This window comes from Hoplias malabaricus, chromosome 4 (genome assembly GCF_029633855.1).
Source record: "Hoplias malabaricus isolate fHopMal1 chromosome 4, fHopMal1.hap1, whole genome shotgun sequence".
Taxonomy (NCBI): Eukaryota; Metazoa; Chordata; class Actinopteri; order Characiformes; family Erythrinidae; genus Hoplias; species Hoplias malabaricus.
The window spans coordinates 66,224,437-66,247,569 of record NC_089803.1 but is presented as its reverse complement, the minus strand read 5'-3'; the positions used below and the strand labels follow the sequence as shown (position 1 = coordinate 66,247,569).

The following is a 23,133-nucleotide window of genomic DNA, read 5'->3' as shown; positions in this document are numbered from 1 at the left end:
AGAGGAATCTGTTCCAGAATCATTTATTGAAATATTAATGCTTTGTGAATTCTAGCCTCACCGCTGTCTAAAATGGCTGCTTGAGGTCTAGTTCATCTTTATATTTGGGGTCATTTTACTGAATAATGCCCCTAGTGGAGCACTTTGCTTAGCATGATTGAGTGAGTGAATGTGTGAGTGAGTGAGTTACAGACCAGAGTACTGAGGTGTTTTGCATGTAAATCCATAATACGTCAAGTTGTAACCCATTCTACTTTATACATGCTACACTACATGACAAATAAATATATATATATAATGCATCCTATTTAATACAGTTTCTTTTCCCCATAATAACGTTCTATATTGTAAGTAATAGCCATCAGGGGTTGTGTTAAATATAGTGATGGTAACAGGCTTACAGTTCACACCAAGTCTCCATTCGTTCAGACTGCAACAACTATACTTATGATTATGACCGTGTTTCTGAATTAAGTAGTTAATCTGTCACATAGATTGAAATATAGCTGGGGCTTTTTGTGCAAATGTATCGCAATTCCATTACAAGCCTTTTTTGTTTATCTGATTTGTTTAATCAGACATATTACCTTCTAGAGACATTCCTTCTCGCTTTCTGTGCTGTATGAGCTCCAGAAGAGATCACACCCTGGATCTGTGGAAAATGGCGCCCAAAAAGCCCCTGCCAGGTATTTTGGAGCACGTCCCAGGGTCTGGCCAAGGACTTCATTACCCAGTGCCAGGGTTAGGAGTGGCCAGTTGCCAGTCATTATACTCAGAATAGCAATGTTAGTAAAGAGAAAAAATGGTTTCCCAGCATGCTTTGCACCGAGAAGTGTTCCCAGCCAATAAAAATATAAGCTGAGTGGTGGTACTGAGGGATGGGGGGATGGGGAGAGAGGAGGGGGCATACTTTGCAGGTGATGGCAGGCAGACAGTGTTTACACTTAAATATTCAACGAAATGTGTGGTAGAGGAGCCGTTCCTGTGCTGAAGGTAGGAGCAGTGTGTTGTGTCTGACACATTCCTCCAGTGGAGCTGCTGGATCTAAACCTGCAGCTTTCTTCTGGCCACACAGAGCTGAAAGGAGGCCTGTGAAAATCCACTGAATCCATGAAATCCACTGCATTTTAGAAGGGATGGAAGATTTTTACAAAATCACAGGTTTAACCACATCAGCATATGGCCGAAAGGTTCTGTACCCCTGCTCATGACACATTTAATTTGAAATTAAGGGTATTAGTAGGTAGTTTAAGAGTTAAATTAAGGGTATTAGTAGGTAGCCTCCCTTTCACAACAGTCACCATCTCTACACTTCTTTGAAAGATTTGATAGTATTCAGCTATAGATGTATTGGCTGGGTCAGATGATTAGTTCTTAATCACAAAGTTCACTCTAGGTCATTCAAAATCATTCTAAAGAACACAGAGTTCCTCTCTGCCACAGTTCAGTGTTGTTTCTACCCCTCTAGCCCACGTCTAGGAATGGGCATGGTGAATTAAAATAAAGTGCAGTCACATTTAAAGTAATGTCTGTCTATGAAGATTACACTGTGCGTATGCAACTGAATATCTTTGTCTTCAGTGGATGCACGTAAAATTAAGAATTAATTTATTACAAGGAGTGTCTATACATTTTCTGTCATATAGTGTAGATACAAATGGAGGGTACCACTCCAGTAACAATTTTGTACATTGTTTTCTGAAAGTGCATTGCATTCATTTTTGCACCTGCAATATTCTGTAACATCAACCACTGACCCAAGGCTTTTTTAGCATTAATTTTAAGATAGCCTCCACTAAAATTTTCCAGCGGTGCCACAAGTCCTTTGCTAACATAACTAGCACCTCTGACAATCTCCTTGAGCTTTCAGAAATATCAAAACAGTGTCTCATTCGTAGCGCTATGTGCTCATAAGCGGTTGTTGTTGATGGGTGGTTGGAAGTGTGTCGAAGTGGTCAGTGTGTGTGTTAGCTGTGTGGCCGTCGCCTATAACAGGCCAGAGAACCCAAACAAAATGTACTCTGTGCCTGCCTTGCTCAGCCCATGAAGAGAGCAGTGTGTGAGCACATACCTGGTGGTTATGATACATGCCTCGTGTAATTAATGAAATAACAGACTCTATCATTGAATGCAGCCTCCAGGGCAATCAGCCAAAAGTTTCGCAATTAGACCCTAACCCCACTATTCCATCTGGCCACTTCTACCAGCCCATTCATGGTCAGTACTTTCAACACATTCTACATACGTTTATTTTTTTATTTTTGTTTAAAATAATGGGCGGCACGGTGGTGCAGCAGGTAGTGTCACAGTCAAACAGCTCCAGGGACCTGGAGGTTGTGGGTTCAAGTCCCTCTCCGGGTGACTGTCTGTGAGGAGTTTGGGGTGTTGTCTGCATGGGTTTCCTCCTGGTGCTCTGGTTTCTTCCCACAGTCCAAAAACAGGTGTGAGTGTGTTCACCCTGTCAAGGACTGGTGCCCGTGTTCCTGCCTTGAGCCCAGTCATTCCATGTAGGCTCCTGACCCACCGCGACCCTGAACTGGATCAGCGGTTACAGACAATGAATGAATGTTTAACATAATTTGTACAATTATTAAGTAGCTCATTGCGGATGTTTTGCACTGAAGTGAACTGCATTAGCACAGGAAAGGGAAAAACTGCAACATTAAATCAACAAGCTAAACTGAAATATCCATATGCTGGATTTTGTTGGAAATATCCAAACTGGGAAATCCATGCTTTTCGTATTGTTTGCCACCCCAGGGACAGTTTAGTTCTATTTTATTTCTGAGAGTTTATAGCCCCTTCCACACATGCACTGTAACCCAGAGCATTTCTGGACGTTATCCGGAAGAGCTGTACGTGTTAACACAAATGTCTCTAACAGTTTTACCAGACATAACCCATATATTATCCTGCCAGACCCCTAGTACACAGTCCAGGTAATGTCTGAGTGAGCACATGTGTGAATAGAGCTGGTAATGTTCTAGAGAATTCACAGGGAGTTCATGCCATGAATATATAAAAACGGTTTAAGCAGTTAAAAACACAGTGATTTCAGCTCATAGTAACAGCAGAATATTATCCGAATTCAAAATTTCAATTTTACAGGTATAACAACTAAGGTTTTTGAAAAGCAATGGTTTGTCTATTTTATTTTATTTATTTATCTTATTAATATTATTATTATTTGTTTTTTTGGCCCATCACAGAGCAGGTATGAATTGGGTGGTGGACCATTCAAAGTGCTGCTGTTACACTAATGTATTTCTGGTATGTTTTGTTATGAGTGGATCAGACACAGCAGTGCTGCTGGAGTTTTTAAAAAGTGATCGCAGGATGCTATTGACTAGATATACATTCAGAAACCATTCTGTAAATGGAGAACTAAAAATGCACTTATATGATCATTGGACAATGAGTATAGAAGCAAGGAAATGAGTTTAATATTATTTATCTTCTGTGTAAATCAGGGTCAGAATCGCTTTGTTTTTATTTTATTAGATGCTACATTCAGATATTAAGGAAACAGCTCACTTATTAACTTTGTAAAAAATTACCCACTCAAACTTATCTCTTCTGCATGACACATTTAATCAGTCAGTAATTAACTGAGACTCATGTCAGACAAATTCCCACTCAACCACTGGGAGCAAGAATTATTGACTATGTTTGAAATGCAATTATCTTGCTCACTGAGGCAGTGTCTCCATCATTTACAGGTCAGCAGTCTGAAGACTGGCACCAAAGCTAAAAAATGTTTCATTGGATCCTGTTCACTTGCTGTCTGATTGCTATGTATTGCCCGAGGTGCTGCTTAAAGCTCGTATCAACAGATACACACTCAATCAGTGCTTCCCTACAACTCCCACCACTCTCATTATTGATCCTTTTACAGTAATGGGGACACATCACAGAGTCTAGTTACACTCATACATTGCCTTTGTCTGGTACACTACGTTCAGTCAGCCATTGTGGGCAAATATATTCTATGTGCACAGACCTCTTCTATAAACTGCTCTGGAGCAGCTGAACATGAGCTGAAGATCACCATGCTCATTCCCAATCCAGAAGAGCAGGGTATACAGGTCACTCTAGAAAATAAAATGTGGTGTAATTATGTATATCTTTGTAGGAAGAGGAGCTCATATCTTCAAGTGGTAAGTTTACAGAAGAAGGCAAGCATGCTTTTAAATGTAGTGTAAAGTGAAGTTTTATTCCAACTCATTTTCACTCATTATGTTTATGCCTTGATATGGAATGCTGCAGTTTCCAGGCTTTGATCCTGCTCTGCTCCCAAGGGCTTTGGGCAGGCCCTGGGCCCACAGTTATGAAACCCCTAGAGAAGATGTATGAATAAAAAATATTGGTTAATTATTAATTAAATATTCAGTTTCTGTTAAGTTTAAATGGGACAGCAATTATATGCTGTGTATGTTTGACTGAAAAAATGACTGTAAAAGGAGAAACCATATATTACTTGTACTTTCACTTAGTAAACAGTTGGAACACCTGTGGAGATGTTAGATATATATTTTTGGATATTTTCAAATCATGTTTCATTTCCTGACCCTCGCAGAAGGTCCTTCAATGTTCAGCTCAAAGATTCAGCCTTGTGTTTAAGAGTTGCACGAGTAAAATGGCTATTAGAGGATGTCATCCATCACATTTTAAACCTTAGAAAATCTTAGATAATAACACAGATTTGTCCAACAGGTAAACACTACTTAACCCTTAAACAATTGCTCTTAAAACATCCTAACAATGGGGTCTGTAGTTTCTCGGATATCTTATTTACTTGGTCCCCAGTAGCTCCTCCCCCTCTTTCTCTAAATATCTCATACTATTTACCTGTGGAGTTAAGTCACTATCTTAACCCAAACCTAGATTAAATTACAGTTCTTAGTATGCTCAGGTGTTACATTTAAACTGGAGCTGAAATCTGTAGCAGCACTGATCTGAAGAGGTGGATTGTTCTCACTTTTCCCCGTCTGAATTCCTCCTGTCCCCCTCCCCCAGTGAATACTGTTAAGCTGATACTTATCTGAAAGTGAATAATGTTCTGTTAACACAACTTATGAATGTTTCTGGTGTTAGCTTTGCATTGTTTAGCTATCCACGCTAACCTGTTTCTGAGGTATGAATTTTATGTTTTTAAGTTCACCTAAAATTCTCCCCAATGTAGCAGCTAAAGCAAAATTTTAGTTACACCAGTTAACAGTGGTCTGCACTTGTGGAAACATGGGGAGAGGGAGGCCTATCCTACCAACTCAAAGTAAACAACACCAGTTGTGCTCTCATGGACTCCCATTCCCTACTGGCTTGAATTTGCATTTTCCCAACAACTGGCCCAAGGCTGAGACAGTTGGGAGCCCTCCCTGCCATTTTTAAAACCAAGTGTATAGTAAATCCTTTTTGGCCCCAGTTTGGTTCTGAATAGTCTTTTCAGTGTAATTTCAGCATATGGACACATTTTTGTCAAAATTCCAGCAAGCTAGCAAGCCAGACTCATCATTCACATTTAGACATTTTGAAAAAAATGGCTGGCTGTAGACTGATCTGGATCTGGTGATGTCATTTGCTGAGGCTTTACATTCCAGCACTATTCTTGGAAATTGTTTTACTGTTAGTAGCAGGCTTCTAATCATCATTCACTTTGAGTTATTTCATTTTTACTGGATTCATTATCTAAATATAAATGATATACACTACGGTGCAAAAGTTTGGGTACCTTGTTTTTTTTGTTTTTTTTTAATTTAAAGATGTCAGAGAGTAAACTTCTGCCCAGTTCAGTGCTCAATAACTGATTATTTGCTGAAAAAAATGATAAGTGGCCTGTGCATGATCTATATGATTTTTTCCCTAATATGTCTTTTCTTTTCATCGCCACAAAATCATGTGTATTTACTCATAAGTTTAATATATCTTATTGTCACCAGAGTGACATTTTTGACTATGATACAGTGAAGAATAAGCTATCCATCATCTTAGTCAGTATACAAGAAAGAAAAACACAAGAGTGAAGAAACAAAGGACTGAATTTCTGCCAAAGACGTGAAGACTCCAGACTGAGCCTAGTGCAGCGTTATTAAAAGCCCCCTGAGGACAACATTGAGACAAAGTGATGATGCATCACCTCCTCAGAAACAAATGGGAACAGCAGCCATGGAGACTATTCTTCTAGTGTGTGTGTGTGTGTGTGTGTGTGTGTGTGTATTATGGGGACACCACTTTGTCTATGTGCACTGGAGTTTTCTGGAGTGAAGGAGCATCACCAATGACAATTAGTTGGGGTGGACATGTGATCCAGAACTAATCATCATCTTCAGTATCTAACCTTACTAACATTCTCATGGTTGGATGCAATCAAATCCTCACAGAAATGCTCCAACATCTACTGTAAAGCCTTTCCAGAAAAGTAAGTGCTGTCACTGCAGCAAAGCAATGACAATTTTTTATTTTTACTCTTGATTTTGTAGGAAATGTTGGATGAACATGTGGCCGAACACAGAAGATAATGGGAACAAACTCCCAACCTCTTGGATTCCTTTCATTTTAGAAGAATGTTTGGTTGAGCAGTTCACATACTTGTGTTCATATCATTTACAAACATTGTAAGTGTACCATCAAACTTTCAGCAGTGGTTCTGATGTCCAGGTTTCAAAGGAAACTCATCCAAAACTGAAATGATTCCTGATAAAACAAATGCTTCCAAAAATATATGTACCACTAATACAGACATTGATATAACAAATATTAGTTTAAATGTTCTTGTTGTTTTTGCTATTCCTTTCCATAATAAAATAGACTATATAAATGTATATATATTGTATATATCTCTATAGAGCAAAAGGTGCACCTTACAAGAGTTTTAAAAGTACACTACAAGTATTGAAAGTTTTTAGTGTATAGTAACTTATAAATATGCAACTACAATGGAATGTATCACAAAGGTGCTCCATGAATAAAAGCACTAAATGCAAACCCACACACACACACACACTTCAGACATTTGGGACTGGTAGAGGTTGGTAGACAGAAATAGATAGATTTTGAAGAATGCAGTTTAAAGCAAAAATAGATATCATGTGATTAACAAAGGCACTGAAATAAAACATTTTAATGGAACATTTATAGTAGTATTTACATCAGCTAAGGGAATGTTATTACAGGCCAAAAGTGTAGATTTCCCCTCAACTGCCAAACCAAAACTGCAAGCCCCCAAGCCCTCACGAAGAAGACTTTCCATAGTGTTGTGCAGCGGTGCCAAAATTCTGGTCTTGCTGGTCCGAGTGCTGAAAAGACACTAGAACTGTAAAGAAAGCAAATAAAGACACCAGGTAGGTTTTAATCTGAATTCATAATTACAAAATATGTATTGTATACGCTAAATTATTAAGCATTTATTTTGTTAATAATAATTATCATATTATTACAGCTCAAGGGGGTTGGGGTCCTAGGTTAAATCTTCACCCGGGTCACTGTCTGTGAGGAGATTAGTGAGTTCTCTCTGTGTCTGTATGAGTTAGTTCTTGGCACTTTTCTACTGCATAGAACCTACATGACTCGATTCGGCACGGCTCTTTTGCTGTTCCACTGGCCAAATCTGGTACCTGGTCCCTGGAACCGGGTAGGTTTTCAGTGCCAGCTCACTTTGGGTTCCAACCATGCTGAGTAAGTACTAAATGGTGAGGTGTAAACCCTGCAGAGTGCTGGTTGGCCAGAGAGACATGTCTATCACCATGAAATGCAGAGCTCATTCAAATCCAGCACAAATTCGCCACTTGTAAAATCTCTTAAATAACAGCAGCATTCACATTTATTTTTTATCTGACTCACAACGGCAGCTCATAATTTTACCTCGAGGTGTTTTGAAGAGGTTTATATGCTCGTTGGGCCAATGGCTGATAAACATTTCCAGTGAAAGACAAATGTGTAACAAGTAAAACAGATCTGTGAGAACTGAGGCATGGAGCCCCAAAACAACATGCAAATACACAATGTGTAAACAGCAGTAAACATTACCTCCAGCGTTGTTGTGGTTTTCAAAGCTAGCAATTCCTGTTAGAGACGGGGTTTTGCTATGTCACCGGCTCCATTTCACAGAGGAGCTGTGCCAGTGGAAAAGTGACAAGCTTTAAGCGTGCCGAGCCAAGTCGAGTCGAATCGTGTAGAGCCATACCCATGCGGTGGAAAAGCAGCAACTGTTTCCTTCCACACTCCGAATGTTGGTTGGTGGATTGGCTTTGTTAAATTGTCCACAGGTGTGAGTGTGGGAGTGAGTGGGTGAAAATGTGTCCAGTGATTGGACTGGTGCACTGGGCATGAACCACACTTTGAACAGCTCTGGTGGAGTATATACATTTCTCTTCTCAGATACTAAAAATGATTGTAGGTAGAGGATACACTGTGAATGTTTGTGAATGTATTACCTTGCAGGCGAAATGCAGATCTCCTGCTGAGCTCCTGTCACCTCATCAAGGGCTCCTCTATAATAGGGAAAAATTCACTGATAACAGGAGGCCAGCTGTTAAAACACTTCTCAGGAATCAAGCTCCATGTGGGCCACTGGTCGCAGGGTTAAGTAGCGGGGGATGTTTAGAAGTGTAAACACACACAGCTCCTCTGTGTCATCATCTGTTTGGATTAGAAATGGCTTAAATCCATCAGATAGCTATAAGGTCATAGATACTGGAAGGAAAATACCTTGTGCAAAGATACATTTTGATTAATTAAAGCTACAAGTTGCAATGGTTTATAATGCTGAAAGAACTGTTTAATGCCTCTGAAGTTATTCCACAATTTATTTGGAGAGTGTTTTATCATAGTTTTAAGATCGATATTTATCCTAAAATGTATTTATTTCAAATCATATGTAATAGATATGTATCTGAGGGGTGATATAAATGTAATGAACATAACATTAAACTCAGAAAGTCCATGCAGATTCACTGGTGGATATGGACAGTAAATAAAACCACAAAATCTGGTTCATATCTTCTATACCCTATCTTCTATAGCATAACATTAAATGTGGGCAACCTAAAGAAGAACATGCCAGTGCAGTACCATTTCTCTGACAGTGTGTATGTGCATGTGTGCGTGTGTGCGTGTGTGCGTGTGTGTGTGTGTGTGTGTGTGTGTGTGTGTGTGTGTGGAGAATGCTGGCTCCATATTCACCATTTGCTGTGTGTTGTGTTTGGGCTGGTGCTCTAAGCTTGGCCCTCCTGCTTTATTACTCAAAGCGCAGCACCTCCAGGAGACTGACCTAACGGCTAAATGATGGATCATACCTCCAGCTGCCTGTCAGCTCTTATGTGGTGTTAACCCAAACAAGAACATGCTGCTAAAGTCTGCCACAGCACTCTAGATAAAGTTAACCCTTAGAAGTCACATGTCTCACAAGCAATACAACAAAGACATGGTCTCATTTCATCTTCATTTATGCATGTTGAGGTGAAACTGTGTCTAAAGTGCAGAATCCGAACTTAAAAATCACATAAACATCTGCAGATATATGTATTTTACCGTGATTTGAGCCGGGTAAAAATGTATTTTGGTGTGTAGTGTGTAGTCTCGATATTTTAGAAAGAAAAAAGCTGTTTTAATTTTAGACTTGCTACTTACATTGAGTCACGTTGAAAAAAGATCACTCCCAGAACAAAACATTACCTTTATAGAAGGAGAAAACCTATTGACTTTCATTCATTCATCCATTGATTCATTGTCTGTAACCGCTTATCAATTCAGGGTTGCGGTGGGTCTGGAGCCTACCTGGAATCTCTGGGTGCAAGGCAGGAACACACCCTGGAGGGGGCTATTGACTTTCAGTGTAAGTTAAAGATTTACATTGTGGGGACTGGCTTGTTATCCCCTCAAGAGGTCCCCACAATGTGTTTAAACAGGCTTTTTTCCCCACAATATGATACAGTATGTTGCTGACACACACACACACACGGTAAGTGAAAGCCTTTTACAGTAAAGCTACATATGATAATTCATTCATTCATTATCTGTAGCCCTTATCCAATACAGGGTAACGGTGGGTCCAGAGCCTACCTGGAATCATTGGGCGCAAGGCGGGAATACACCCTGGAGGTGCGCCAGTCCTTCACAGGGCAACACACACACACATTCACTCACACCTATGGAAACTTTTGAGTCGCCAATCCACCTACCAACGTGTGTTTTTGGACTGTGGGATGAAAGCGGAGCACCCGGAGGAAACCCACACAGACACGGGGAGAACACACCAACTCCTCACAGACAGTCACCCGGAGCAGGAATCGAACCCACAACCTACAGGCCCCTAGAGCTGTGTGACTGCGACACCTACCTGCTGCGCCACCATGGCGCTCTACATATAATAATAATAATAAAACACACACACACACACAGATGCACCCACAAATGAACGAACATACTTAAGTATATTGTACAAATTGATCAGTACTAACTGTGCTTGACTACACATCTGAGTAAGTGTTTAATTTTATTAATACATGCAGTTATGCTTGACAATAATAGTGAAGTACAGATCTTCCAAAATAATACTTTTTTCCACTCGCAGTTAAGCACTCACATACAGCAGCGAAGAACAGCACGGATTCTGTATTTTGGACCTCAACGGGTTAAAGTTGAGAGAGAAGCACTTCTTAGTTCAGCATAAAATGACAGTTTCCAGCCAGAGCTTGGTTTCAGCCTCAAAGATCCACACTATTTAATATCCATGTGTGTGCCAGAGACTTTTCCAGCTGAACCAGTGAGGGATTATTCCAGAAACGTTGTTTTGCAACACATCACATTCTCATCTGTTTGTGATCAAGGGCAGAAATCTGGAAAGATGTTCAGACGCCTAATAAACTGTGTCAGAGAAATCTCCCGTGGCCACAACAGGAAGGGAATTACTTGATTTTAACACGGCAAATTTGCATGTTTCTTCTACTGTGATGACTGACCAATACCAGTGATTCGGCTAATAGATCATTAACAATATATTTAATACCCCATCCCCCACTCCATACATTGTAACAACCAATGTCTTAGTGTTGGCTAGGTGTTCGCAGCATACACAGCAGGGCCATAGACACCCATTCGCTAAGCGTTTCTTATGAAATTAATTAAATTTTCAAGCAGATTGTATGTCCTTTTGCCTCTCTTCCTCAGAAGACATTCCACTAGGTGTTGGAAACATGCTGTAAGAAATTGATTGCATTCAACCAAATAAATATTAGTGATGTTAGTACTGATTGAATTGAGTACTGGTGAATGAATAATTCCTGCTCTTCTTCAACCCAATGCTGGGGGAAGGCTTTATACTCCCTTAGCCTACATGTGAAGAGTAAAAGTACAGCAAGGTTTAGGAAAGTTGTGTGGGGAGGGAGTAGAGACAAAAAAGGCCCACCACCTGAGGAGAGGGCAGATTGAGGAGTAGTTTTATGTTACTGTGGCTGGGGGTTTGGTGTGGGGGGAGTGTTGTGGGTGTAAGGAGGCGGTTGGTGGTGCTTGACCCCTATAGAGAGCTGATTATAGGTCACCGGTCTTCCCCCACAAACCCCTGCTGACATCGCACCCCCATCCCAGAGCTTTTGTTGAAGTGTGAAGGTGGTGTGGCTGTGGTGTAGGCCGCCAAATGAAGCTGTTAGCTCCTCTTTTGTGTTCCAATGGAAAACAAAGTTTAAAGATGGAGAAATGTCAGTGCTCTGTGTGTGTGTGTGGGGGAGAGGCGTTGAGGAAAAACACAGCTGCTGGATGTCTCTTCTCCCACCCACCTTGAGGCGACTGCTGAGAGGTTTGTGTGTGGGTGTGAGTGCACTTGAATACACACACACACACACACACACTCATAAACACACTCTTTCCTTTCAGACGCGATATATGTGACCATAGCATGAAACAGATCTTATCTGTTTAAATGTAAGCCTCAGGAAACCTAAATACATATATTCCAAGTGTTTTGATCTTGCTAATATAGGCACAAAATACACTCTGTATTATATTATATATTATTATAGTTTGTAAACACCATGTCTTATTGTTTAATTTCATAACTTAAGGTCTACACACATCTAGCAGGAATATATAAAAAGATTGACAATGGAAGGTGATGGTCTGCATCAGCTGCATGGGACACACGACTGCCATGTATCATTTTATGTAACTTTATAATATATGTTATTTTATATGTAGCCGATAGCCATAGTTCAAGACTTACGTAGTGAACTATGTAGGGAGTATAGAGCCATTTGAACTACAGCTCTTTACTCCCTTCCCTCAGCAGGAGGGCACAGTCACGTGACCGGAGCATTAGCTCAGTGGTAAATACTGCCACCAGGTGGAAGGAAGTATAAGAACCCGAAACAAGAAAATTGAGTTGGTAATTACATGGATAAGAGGGACTATGAGGGTATATCAATTTAATATAAGTGAATATGAAATTAATACGAGTGAATGAGTTGATTTGAGTTTTTATGAGTGCAAATGCGTTTAATATTTATGGATATGCGTTGATACAAGATTGTGATACAAGACAAATGAATATGAATTTAATAAATGCCAATATATAAATAATATTGCAGTTCTTTTCAAGGCCAGGGACCTGGAGGTTGTGGGTTCGAGTCCCGCTCTGGATGACTGTCTGTGAGGAATTGGTGTGTTCTCCCTGTGACCATCCGTCACCATGCTCAATGCCAAGCATCAGCGAGAGGGGTCTACAGCCTCAAGCAATCCACGGGTTGCAGTCATGTCAGTCTTATAATATTCACATGTCTATGTCCGCATGGGTTTCCTCCGGGTTCTCCGGTTTCCTCCCACAGTCCAAAAACACACGTTGGTAAGTGGACTGGCAACTTAAAAGTGTCCGTATGTGTGAGTGAATGTGTGTGTGTGTGTCTGTGTTGCCCTGTGAAGGACTGGCGCCCCCTCCAGGGTGTATTCCCGCCTTGCGCCCAATGATTCCAGGTAGGCTCTGGACCCACCGCGACCCTGAATTGGATAAGCGCTTACAGATAATGAATGAATGAATGAATAAATGTCTGTCAGCATGTGTGTGAATGGGGCTGCTAATGTAGTGGAGAATTTGTTATATCTGCTGCATGTGCTGCACAAGTGTCGCCCCACAACTAAAGCATGCTAAACATGTCACGCTGTTTACATGTTAAGATCATCAGCCCATGAGATCACCATGCTCAATGCCAAGCATCAGCGAGAGGGGTCTACAGCCTCAAGCAATCCACGGGTTGCAGTCATGTGATTTTATTTTGGCATGGGTGCCATACTGGGGACAGATTGTCTGGTTTCAAAGCACAGTACTAATGCAAACAAATGGGAAAGTCAGATAAATGTATCTTATACACAGCTCCTGTCATTGTGCTGGAGACAGCCTTATAATATTCACATGCCTATCACCTTTTTGCCTCAGGGGCATAAATGATCCCACAGTGTAGCATAATGAGGAGTAAAAGACCGTTAAAATCTCATGCCACATTGGCATTTCACCCTAGGATCTAATTGAAAGCTGTCAGCACGTCAGACTCTAACGCATTACTCTGCTCTCCTTTCTGAATCTGAGGGAGTTATTCATACACAGATCATATACAAGCTTCAGTAATCTTCTAATATCACTCATGTGCTGTTTTAGCATGTAAGAGATTACAGACAAATTCATTCATTCATTCATTATCTGTAACCGCTTATCCAGTTCAGGGTCGCGGTGGGTCCAGAGCCTACCTGGAATCATTGGGCGCAAGGTGGGAATATACCCTGGAGGGGGCGGCATTCCTTCACAGGGCAACACACACACTCACGGACACTTTTGAGTCGCCAATCCACCTACCAACATGTGTTTTGGACTGTGGGAGGAAACCGGAGCACCCGGAGGAAACCCACGCAGACACAGAGAGAACACACCACACTCCTCACAGACAGTCACCTGGAGCGTGAATCAAACCCACAACCTCCAGGTCCCTGGAGCTGTGTGACTGCGACACTACCTGCTGCACCACCGTGCTGCCCGATTACAGACAAATGCAACATATATTTTGACTTATTTTGTCACCCCCCCACTCCTGTGCTCTGAAGCTGTAAAAGATTCTTGGAGGATAATACTTTATTGTGACTGTCTGCCTAAATTATTTCTCTGGTTTGTCTATATCTATTTGTCTGAAAATGTGAATGATCAGTGAGAGATATTTCTATGCTACAGTGAAGCCAAGGCCAAATCCCAGAAGTCTCTCTCAGTGTCTGTCATAAAATAACGGTTTTTACAATCACTTCAACACTGTATGTTGAAAAATATTTTAGTGAGCTATAAGGACCATGTTTTGGTTACTGTCTTGGTTTAGTATTTTTGGTTTTATTATCTGTGATGTGCACTACATAGGGAGTATGGCGCTACTTTGGGACCGGACTCAGTTCCTTTACTCACTGACACTGATGAACAGAGCTCTGTTTACAAAGGTAAGTGGAATTGAAATATTACAGTTATTTTTTTATTATTTGAGTTGTGTGTTTGAGTAATAACCCCAATATGGCGGATACACTGTGACGTCAGCTGCAACCCATGGATAAAGCAGTGTATCTGTGTTGGGATTGATGTGTCTTTGCTATATGTTGGAGTGGCATCTGTGGTCTAGAACTAATTGTCCTAAATCTTTATTACCGTTCTGTATTTAATAAAATCCTCATCTCAATGTCTTCCAATTTAGCATAAATCTTTTCCAGAAGAGTCAAGGCAAAGGAGGACAAACTCTCTAATAATATATTATCTGCCCTAACTTTTTATGTTTTAGATTGCCAAAGATATTTCCTGCTGGTTTTCTTGTTCATAAAACATGTTCATAAAATACTGGGGTTACAAAAGAAAGAATGTAATGGTGTATCTGTATTTAAACTAGGATTGCCTGAAATCTTATTGTACTATTTAAGTTGTTTTCAGATCAAAGCCCAGTGCTGCTCTACCTGCACTCACGTCACAGTTGTTCCAATACAAGCAGTGAAACCAGGGCTGTTTTTCTGGCAATGATATGATGAGGCAATCAACCAAATGTCAGTCCATGGACTACAGTAAAATAATATTAGAAGGAGTAAAAATAGTTAGCAGTACAGTAGTATAATTATTTTAGTAGTAAAATTGTAGTCATAGAACCATTAATATTATCCAAACTGTAATAATCTCTAACTACACCTCTAGCAGCATGAAGTAACAGCCTGTGGCTGCTAGTCAGTTACTGGAGGCTGCCAGTGAGTAGGTGGCAGTTGACAGTTGGTTACTGGAAGGCAGTTGGTGGCAGTTAGTCAGTGCTCATTAGATACAACACTGGGCTTGGGAAATACAAACAATTCACATGTAAATCCAAAACCATATGTATATTTTCACAGAGGTAACAAGCCATATTGTTATGGGTTTTAACAACCTGTTGGTTTTGCCTGCTTCCAAATGTTACACAGTGCAATTTCTGCAGTTCTGAGGCTGGAGTAGCAAATACAGAAGCTCTGTTCTCCCTATTAGTTTAGTCTTACAAATAAGCTGTTTTAAAGCGGCTGTGGTTATAAATATACATGGTTATAACGTATGTTTTCAACCTGTTTTTGTTTTCCTTCTAGTGAAAGGTAGCTACTTCTTGAAGACTTTTTCTTTTTTCTCTCATACAGAAATCTGCCTTTAAAGAAAGTAATATGGGCTTCAAGCTGAGCCCGCTATGTAAAACTTCAAGTCCATTTTAATGACATATGATTAGGGAACTTAATAGAGTGAGTCTTACAAAGACACAGTGCTTTGGCTGAGGGCACATAAGCAACGGACCGGCGGCGTATGTTTGTGAGGCTTTAGGAAGGCTAACTTAAACTAATCCGATAAGCCGTTTTGACCTATAAATGTGCTCGTCCAGGGAGACTACAAGCATCACTGAAGAAACTGAGAGAGAGAGGGCTAACAGTTAACATAAGGAGACGGTAAAAACCTCAGAATGAGAAACATCTTCGAACTAAAACCGCCCTGAACCGCCCCTTCTCCACCCAACACTGTGCTACACCGCTATTGGAGCAGGACACCAGCCTCAGCTACCGCCGTATGACGCTGGCAGCTGGTCCCCCACGCACACGCGCGCGCGCACCCTCCCCTTCGCATCGACGTCATCCTCACTGTCTCAAAAGCGAATTCAAACACAGTGTTTACAGCCTCTTCCTGCAACATTGACAAGGTCAGACAGCGAGGAGTGGACGGTCACTTAACGTTTCCTAAGGTAAATTACAGTTTATTTCTTTAAAGACTCCTCACTGTCGCTCTGTCTGCTCAGTGACACACATAGCTTGGGTGGATCCTGCTCCTGAATGATGCTTAGGCAAACTGTAAGGCTCTACCGGCTTTATATTCTCAAGAGAAATCCTCCCCAGTGTGTAATACAAACTGCTCTGAGACTGCTATTGTTAGTGTACACAGATCTGGGAACCCTTCATTCACGTAGGCTGCTTCTATGCACACTGCACACTGCACAGCTTATGGTTTCTGTCCACCATTGAGGCTAATGTACAGCCATAGATGGTGACTAGCAGTATTGCATCACTGGACTGAACACTCTGCATCCTCCAGTTCTGTTAACCCTTTCTTCTTCCATCTATAGTTTTCTAACAGTCTCAGAATAGCCCACACTTGCGAATTGTGGGCCAGTATCTTTTTTACATCCCCCAATTTTGATACCAATGTAGACACATGAAAATGTATAAAATGCATACATTGTGTCTAGAGGCACTTACATTTAAATGACAGGGAAATATATCATTTCAACATTATTAGGTCAAAACATATGATAACTGTAAAGAATAAGGAAGTAAACTCCTACATTTTGAAGAAAATTAAACTTATCAATATTATGGATAATTACCATTGGTTTAAAACTATGAGTCTTTCATATTCATTGCAAAAATTACATCATAAAACCTTTTAACTGGTTTAATATTGTAAGAGGTTCTTATTCCATTGGCATGGTTCAATAATTATTTTTTGTAGTAAAGGTACATAAGATAAATAGATAGATAGATAGATAGATAGATAGATAGATAGATAGATACTTTATTGATCCCCAGGGGAAATTCAAGAAACACATCGTTTATAGAAACACATAAAATCTGACAAAGTAATGGGACACTCACTGAAAGCATGCTTAAAGTAATGTCTATTAAAACTTTTAATAATCCTATAATATTCTTACTACACTTTGGAAACCAGAGCTTTAAACCTATAGTTAATGTTTACAGGATTAAAGTGATTTCACCTGCTGATTCTGTGTTGTTGTTGGATTGAATGGAACACATTAGCTTACCTCCCTGTGCCTATGAATGTTACTCTATAAATATCTGGGATTTGATCAGGAGGCTGTGTCGTAAGCAGTTTTGGCACTAGAAGAGGATGTTCCATCTGGGTCATCTGGTGGACTTGCATTATTGCAATATGTCATGTGATCTCCCCAAGCACCAGAGCCCTGCAGCAGTGCAGCCCAGACAATTCAGAGTGTGATTAAAGTGCTCAGCTTGGGCACAAACACACCTCTAGGTAATGACTGGTTATGACTGAGGTCAGTATTGTGCATCATTGTGCTTCTTCTGAACCGTGGTGGGATGTCCTGACAGTCTTGGTGATGATTTAGTTGATTGCTCTTCTACTGCAGAGCAAACTGGCAAAAATAAATGAGAGTGCCCTGGTCTGCATCCTTAATTATTGATGACTCAGATTTATAGCCCTCACTAAAAGCAGCTGCTTTTGCACAGACTCCATGGCACCATTTGGATCAAACAGGATTAGATCAAACACAGGTGGGATCATTCAGGGGTACTGCTAGCGCTGAGATTTATTTATTGTAATGAATTAAATATGAGAAACGTGGCTGTGTTGTCCTTAACTGGGGTTTAGACCACTTCAAGACTGCTTTTACTGCTGTTTTGAGCTGTTAGACAGGGCTAGTTTTGACATAAGCAATTATATTTTGAGAGTACTTAACAGTTCAGAGCACTCTGAAGCACACACTGTGTCCAATAATTAGTAGCCCTTATTATTGCCAAAGTCCCCTCGTGGACTCAGTGTGTCTAAAACATACAGAGAAGCATGAAACAAAATGTCATGCTCTGTAACAGCTGCACATGAGGCTAAACTCAATATGCCCCAATCCAAGCATGGTTATGAAAAGTTATAAAGCCAGCCAGCATTTGTCTGAAGCAGTGAAACTCTTCTCTGAATTGATGGAGCTCTATGCAGTACCTTTGGGAGAAGTTATTCTTCATCAATATCTAATCTCAATAATGTTCTCATGGTTGAATGCAATCAAATCCTCACAGAAATGCTCTATCATCTAGTGTAAAACCTGTCCTGAAGAGCAGAGGCTGCAGAAAAGCAGGGATAAACACTGTTAATACACTTGATTTCAGAGGAAATGCTGGATGAATGGGTGACCAAAGACTTCTGGCCATATATGATATTAGTGCAAAATCACAGAAGCAATGGTGTGGATATAAAACATGTATTTACTGATTGACTTTGTTATAAACAGTAAAAAAAAATCATAGCATGTTATTGATTTCAGCCTTTTATTTAAAAATGCAGTTAAACGTTACTTAAATTAAATAGAGTAACAGAATCGATCAGTGCTGTTGCAGTTCTACTGCCTGTTGCACCTAGATGCATAAAACGTTGCTGCAGTAAACACCTGGATGCTGTGTTTCTCTAGGGAGTAATACTGTGACCATTGATGAGGCCTCTGACTTCACATAGGAAGGACACAATGCTGAACAGTGTAAACAAGACTTTATGTACAACCTTCTGTGAATAGTACAAACAAACAACCTGCATGATTTCTTTATTCAGTTCATTACTCACTGCAGAAGCCCTCAGAAACTTTTAGACAACCGTTATTACTGAATTCACCTCTGATACTACTTCTTAGAGACCGTCAATAGAAAATGCCTCAACCATCCAAGGACGGAAGTAAAAGAGAGCTTAGTTTTCCATCTATCTCCCCTTCATCACAAGCGCAATGCTAGCCAGAACAGGTGTGTTGTCTAACATAGCAAATCTGTACAGTTTGTGCTGTCCTCTTGGTAGGGCAATTAATCGAAAATTAATTGAAATCAATATTCAGAACTTCTAATCGACATAATCTTGTCTATATCAATTATATAGATTAGTTTTTAACTGTTTTTAAAAATGTTTTACTTTGTTATGTCCCCACTGTGTGTTCATGTACGGTCCCTTTAAAACCACGCTACCAAGCTGTAGTCACATGATTCTGCCCCTATGTGCAAAATGGAAGCAACCTAAACACTAATGCCAACCGACCGACTCGAGCGGCTCGTACCAAAGAAAAACACGTGCTGTGTTTTGACTATAATTAAGACAACACTGAACAAAAAGTCAAATGTAAATGCTGAGAAAAAACTGTTTCAGCGACTAAATCACAGTCACACACCAAAAATAAACAGTGCACAAAAGAGGAACTAGCTCCCAGCGACATTAGAAAATATATCCCATATTTAATGCTGGAGCATATTTACAGCACAAGACTCATCAGTGAACTATGAGGGTCAAAAATACAAAAACAAAATAATCGTTCATTACTTGTAATCGTGGTAAAATGTACAATAATCATGATATTGATTCACACTCATATTGCCCAGCACTACCTTTAATCATGCTGAGATGTCCAGTGGAGTTGAATTGATGGCAGTTCAAAAAAGAAGTGGTAGTTGATTTAATATGTCTATGAGGACGTGTCCCACCTTCCCAGCATGCTGGTACTGTGTGTGATTGAGTCTTGACTAACAGATGCTACTGGTGACTACACAAGTCTTAAAAACGTAAAACTTAATATTCATTCATTCATTCATTCATTCATTCATTCATTATCTACAACCCTTATCCAGTTCAGGGTCGCGGTGGGTCCAGAGCCTACCTGGAATCATTGGGCGCAAGACAGGAATACACCCTGGAGGGGGCACCAGTCCTTCACAGGACAACACACACACACATTCACTCACACATTCACATCTACGGACACTTTTGAGTCGCCAATCCACCTACCAACGTGTGTTTTTGGACTGTGGGAGGAAACCGCAGCACCCGGAGGAAATCCACGCAGACACAGAGAGAACACACCAAACTCCTCACAGACAGTCACTTGGAGGAAACCCACGCAGACACGGGGAGAACACACCAAACCCCTCACAGACAGTCACCCGGAGGAAACCCACGCAGACACAGGGAGAACACACCAAACTCCTCACAGACAGTCACCCGGAGGAAACCCACGCAGACACAGGGAGAACACACCAAACTCCTCACAGACAGTCACCCGGAGGAAACCCATGCAGACACAGGGAGAACACACCAATGCACCACCGTGCCGCCCTAAAACTTAATATATATTATGTTAACATATATATATATATATTGTCAGTTTAAAAACAAACACTTGTATATGTGAAACTTTCATGAAGAACAGGCACACAGTGATTCAAAATTGCTAGGAATACAAATTTTTACATAATCATAGACTATAAACTAAAGAAGTCTTATACTTCCCCTTTAAAGGTCTTTAAAGACCTTTTGAATTTTTTTTCTGACAGAGGTGCAAATGCAGTGTTATGAATAAAACATAGTCCCATTGGAGCAGTATGTTAACGGTTAATGGTAAATAGTACATTAACAAAATGTCATCAAACATCAGTTGGAAAATATGCTTTGTGCCAGTGATTGATTGATATAATTAATAACATTAGAATTCAAATATCATCATATATTCCTAGTTCAATATTGTGAGAGGCAGAGTTGAATTAGTGAAACCCTGAGCATGGCTAGAATCTATGTGAAAGTGCAACAACAAAGGGGCTATGACTTCCATGAGGGTCACTCCTGTAGGTGTCCTGCACTGCATGGTTTAGTGCAGCAACACATTGGATTAATTTCAAATGGACTTGATCCTCAGGTAATGATACATCTCAGGTACAGGGCAAAAGCATACAACTGGAGGGATGACATTGGCTTCCAGGACTCTAGTTGCAAAACATTGTCCTAGTGTGTAGTAATGGGAACTGACTGTGCCTAATATTTACCTTTGACCATGATCATTTTGACCATGACTTACTTTTTTTTCCAGATGTGTGTACAGTGATTGTGTAGGTGGAACAGGTCATGTGATGTGTACAGTCACATGCTGGAACACCCAGCACATTTTTTTCCATCAGAATCAAGTGGAAAGTTCATGCATGGTCAGTCATAGTATGGCCTCTTCATATTTAAAGGGTCAATAACAGTCTATTTGTCCGTACAAAAAGAATACACAATATATGTTTATTTGGATAACAATAAAATGGCCAGTTTACACCTCTCTTGGAACAGACATTGTATGGCTAATTGTTTGTGAACGAGGGTGGCACGGTGGTGCAGCAGGTAGCAGGTAGTGTCGCCATCACACAGCTCTAGGGACCTGGAGGTTGTGGGTTCGATTCAAGCTCCGGGTGACTGTCAGTGAAGAGTTGGTGTGTTCTCCCCGTGTCCGTGTGGGTTTCCTCCAGGTGCTCCGGTTTCCTCCCACAGTCCAAAAACACACGTTGGTAGGTGGATTGGCGACTCAAAAGTGTCCGTAGGTGTGAGTGAATGTGTGTGTGTGTCTGTGTTGCCCTGTGAAGGACTGGTGCCCCCTCCAGGGTGTATTCCCGCCTTGCGCCCAATGATTCCAGGTAGGCTCTGGACCCACGCGACCCTGAATTGGATAAGCGGTTACAGATAATGAATGAATGTTTGTGAACACATGCTCATTTTATATTATGCTTTTCTGTGGAGATTGAGAGAACTAAGCATGCACATTTAACATTTCTGTTAGCAATATGCACACCTTAAAGTAGCTAAACCCATTAATATTGCCAGGTATGAATAGTGCCTAAATAAACCAAGTTAAATGTTTATTATGAACACCTATCATGTATCACCACTCATTTCTCATCTGTATGTCTACAGTTACACAGTGTAGCTAATTTGTTGTTACACATCTTATCAATTATCATTCCTCATTAGTGGAATGACCACTGGACCTGTCCTGAGCAAATATTATTTGGATGAAGGATCATTCGACAAACAGAGCAGTGAAATATCAGCATGGCAGTTTCATTTGAGTATGAGCTGTACTTGTATGAGTGTAGGTTTAAGGTAGACGTTCATAAATGAACTTGTTCAGTTAAGTGCCACTGTGCTAATTACAATGGTCAAAGCATGTGTACTGTTTGCTTGAATATTTTCTCTAAGCACAATAGTCACATATCAATACCTGGCTGGGAAAGATCAGCGGCCCATTGATTATAAGGGAAGCCCCACTGCTTTAGCTTTGATGGGGCTATTTTCTTCTCCAGACCTCAATGGCATCCATTGTTTGTCTGAAAGTGTTCTTTAAATGGGAAAACCAAGTGCTTGTTTATGCCTTTTCCCCATTTGGTCTCAGTTCTTAAAAAAAGAGTTTCAAAGCAGCATGTGAACCACACATCAATGCGCTTTTCTTATTCCAACAGCAAGATAATGTGGCGAGAAATAATAAGAGCCATTGTTATAACCCAGCATGTCATTACTGACCCAGAGAGAAAACAGAGTGTGAAGTTGTGGTTAATGTTACACTACAGCAAACATTAATCAACAGAAGTGTAAAGTAGTTCCATTAGAGACCAAGGTCGTTGTTAAAGTCAACTGTTGAATTTAGCTTTTAAACACGTCCTTTTTCTACAGTATATTACATTAAATATACTTCATCAGCCTTTTAGCTTGCTTCACCTACCATTTTAACTGAGGTTAGGATCTGTCCATTGTAAGCTTAACATGATTAAATTGCCTGGGCATTCTTCTCAAAGTGGGGAGACACAAATGTTGTTTGTTATTTATAAATACAGCATATGAACAAATACGTAAAGGCCCCCGGAAGTGAAAATCAAGTTTTTTACCTTGTTAACAAGCCTGTGTGGTGTTTATTTGCTGTCAATACCAAAATGGAGCATTTCAGCTTTGAAACTGCAATGACCCAACGACAGGCTCAAATGGGTGGATTCAGGCAGCTATGGTTTCTTATGTCATAAACCTAAGGAACCAATCCTGTCTACTCACAGGTTGGG

At 40.4% G+C, this 23,133-nt stretch overlaps 1 protein-coding gene across 1 annotated transcript in view; it reads left to right on the top strand.

The window, feature by feature from the left end:
- The first annotated feature begins 16,142 nt into the window (after window positions 1-16,142).
- Window positions 16,143-23,133, top strand: part of LOC136694811 (monocarboxylate transporter 2-like) — a 27,569-nt gene continuing 20,578 nt past the window's right edge. The window contains exon 1 of the mRNA XM_066668616.1: window positions 16,143-16,238. The gene's annotated coding sequence lies outside the window, so the exon portion shown is untranslated. The remainder of the gene's footprint in view (window positions 16,239-23,133) is intronic.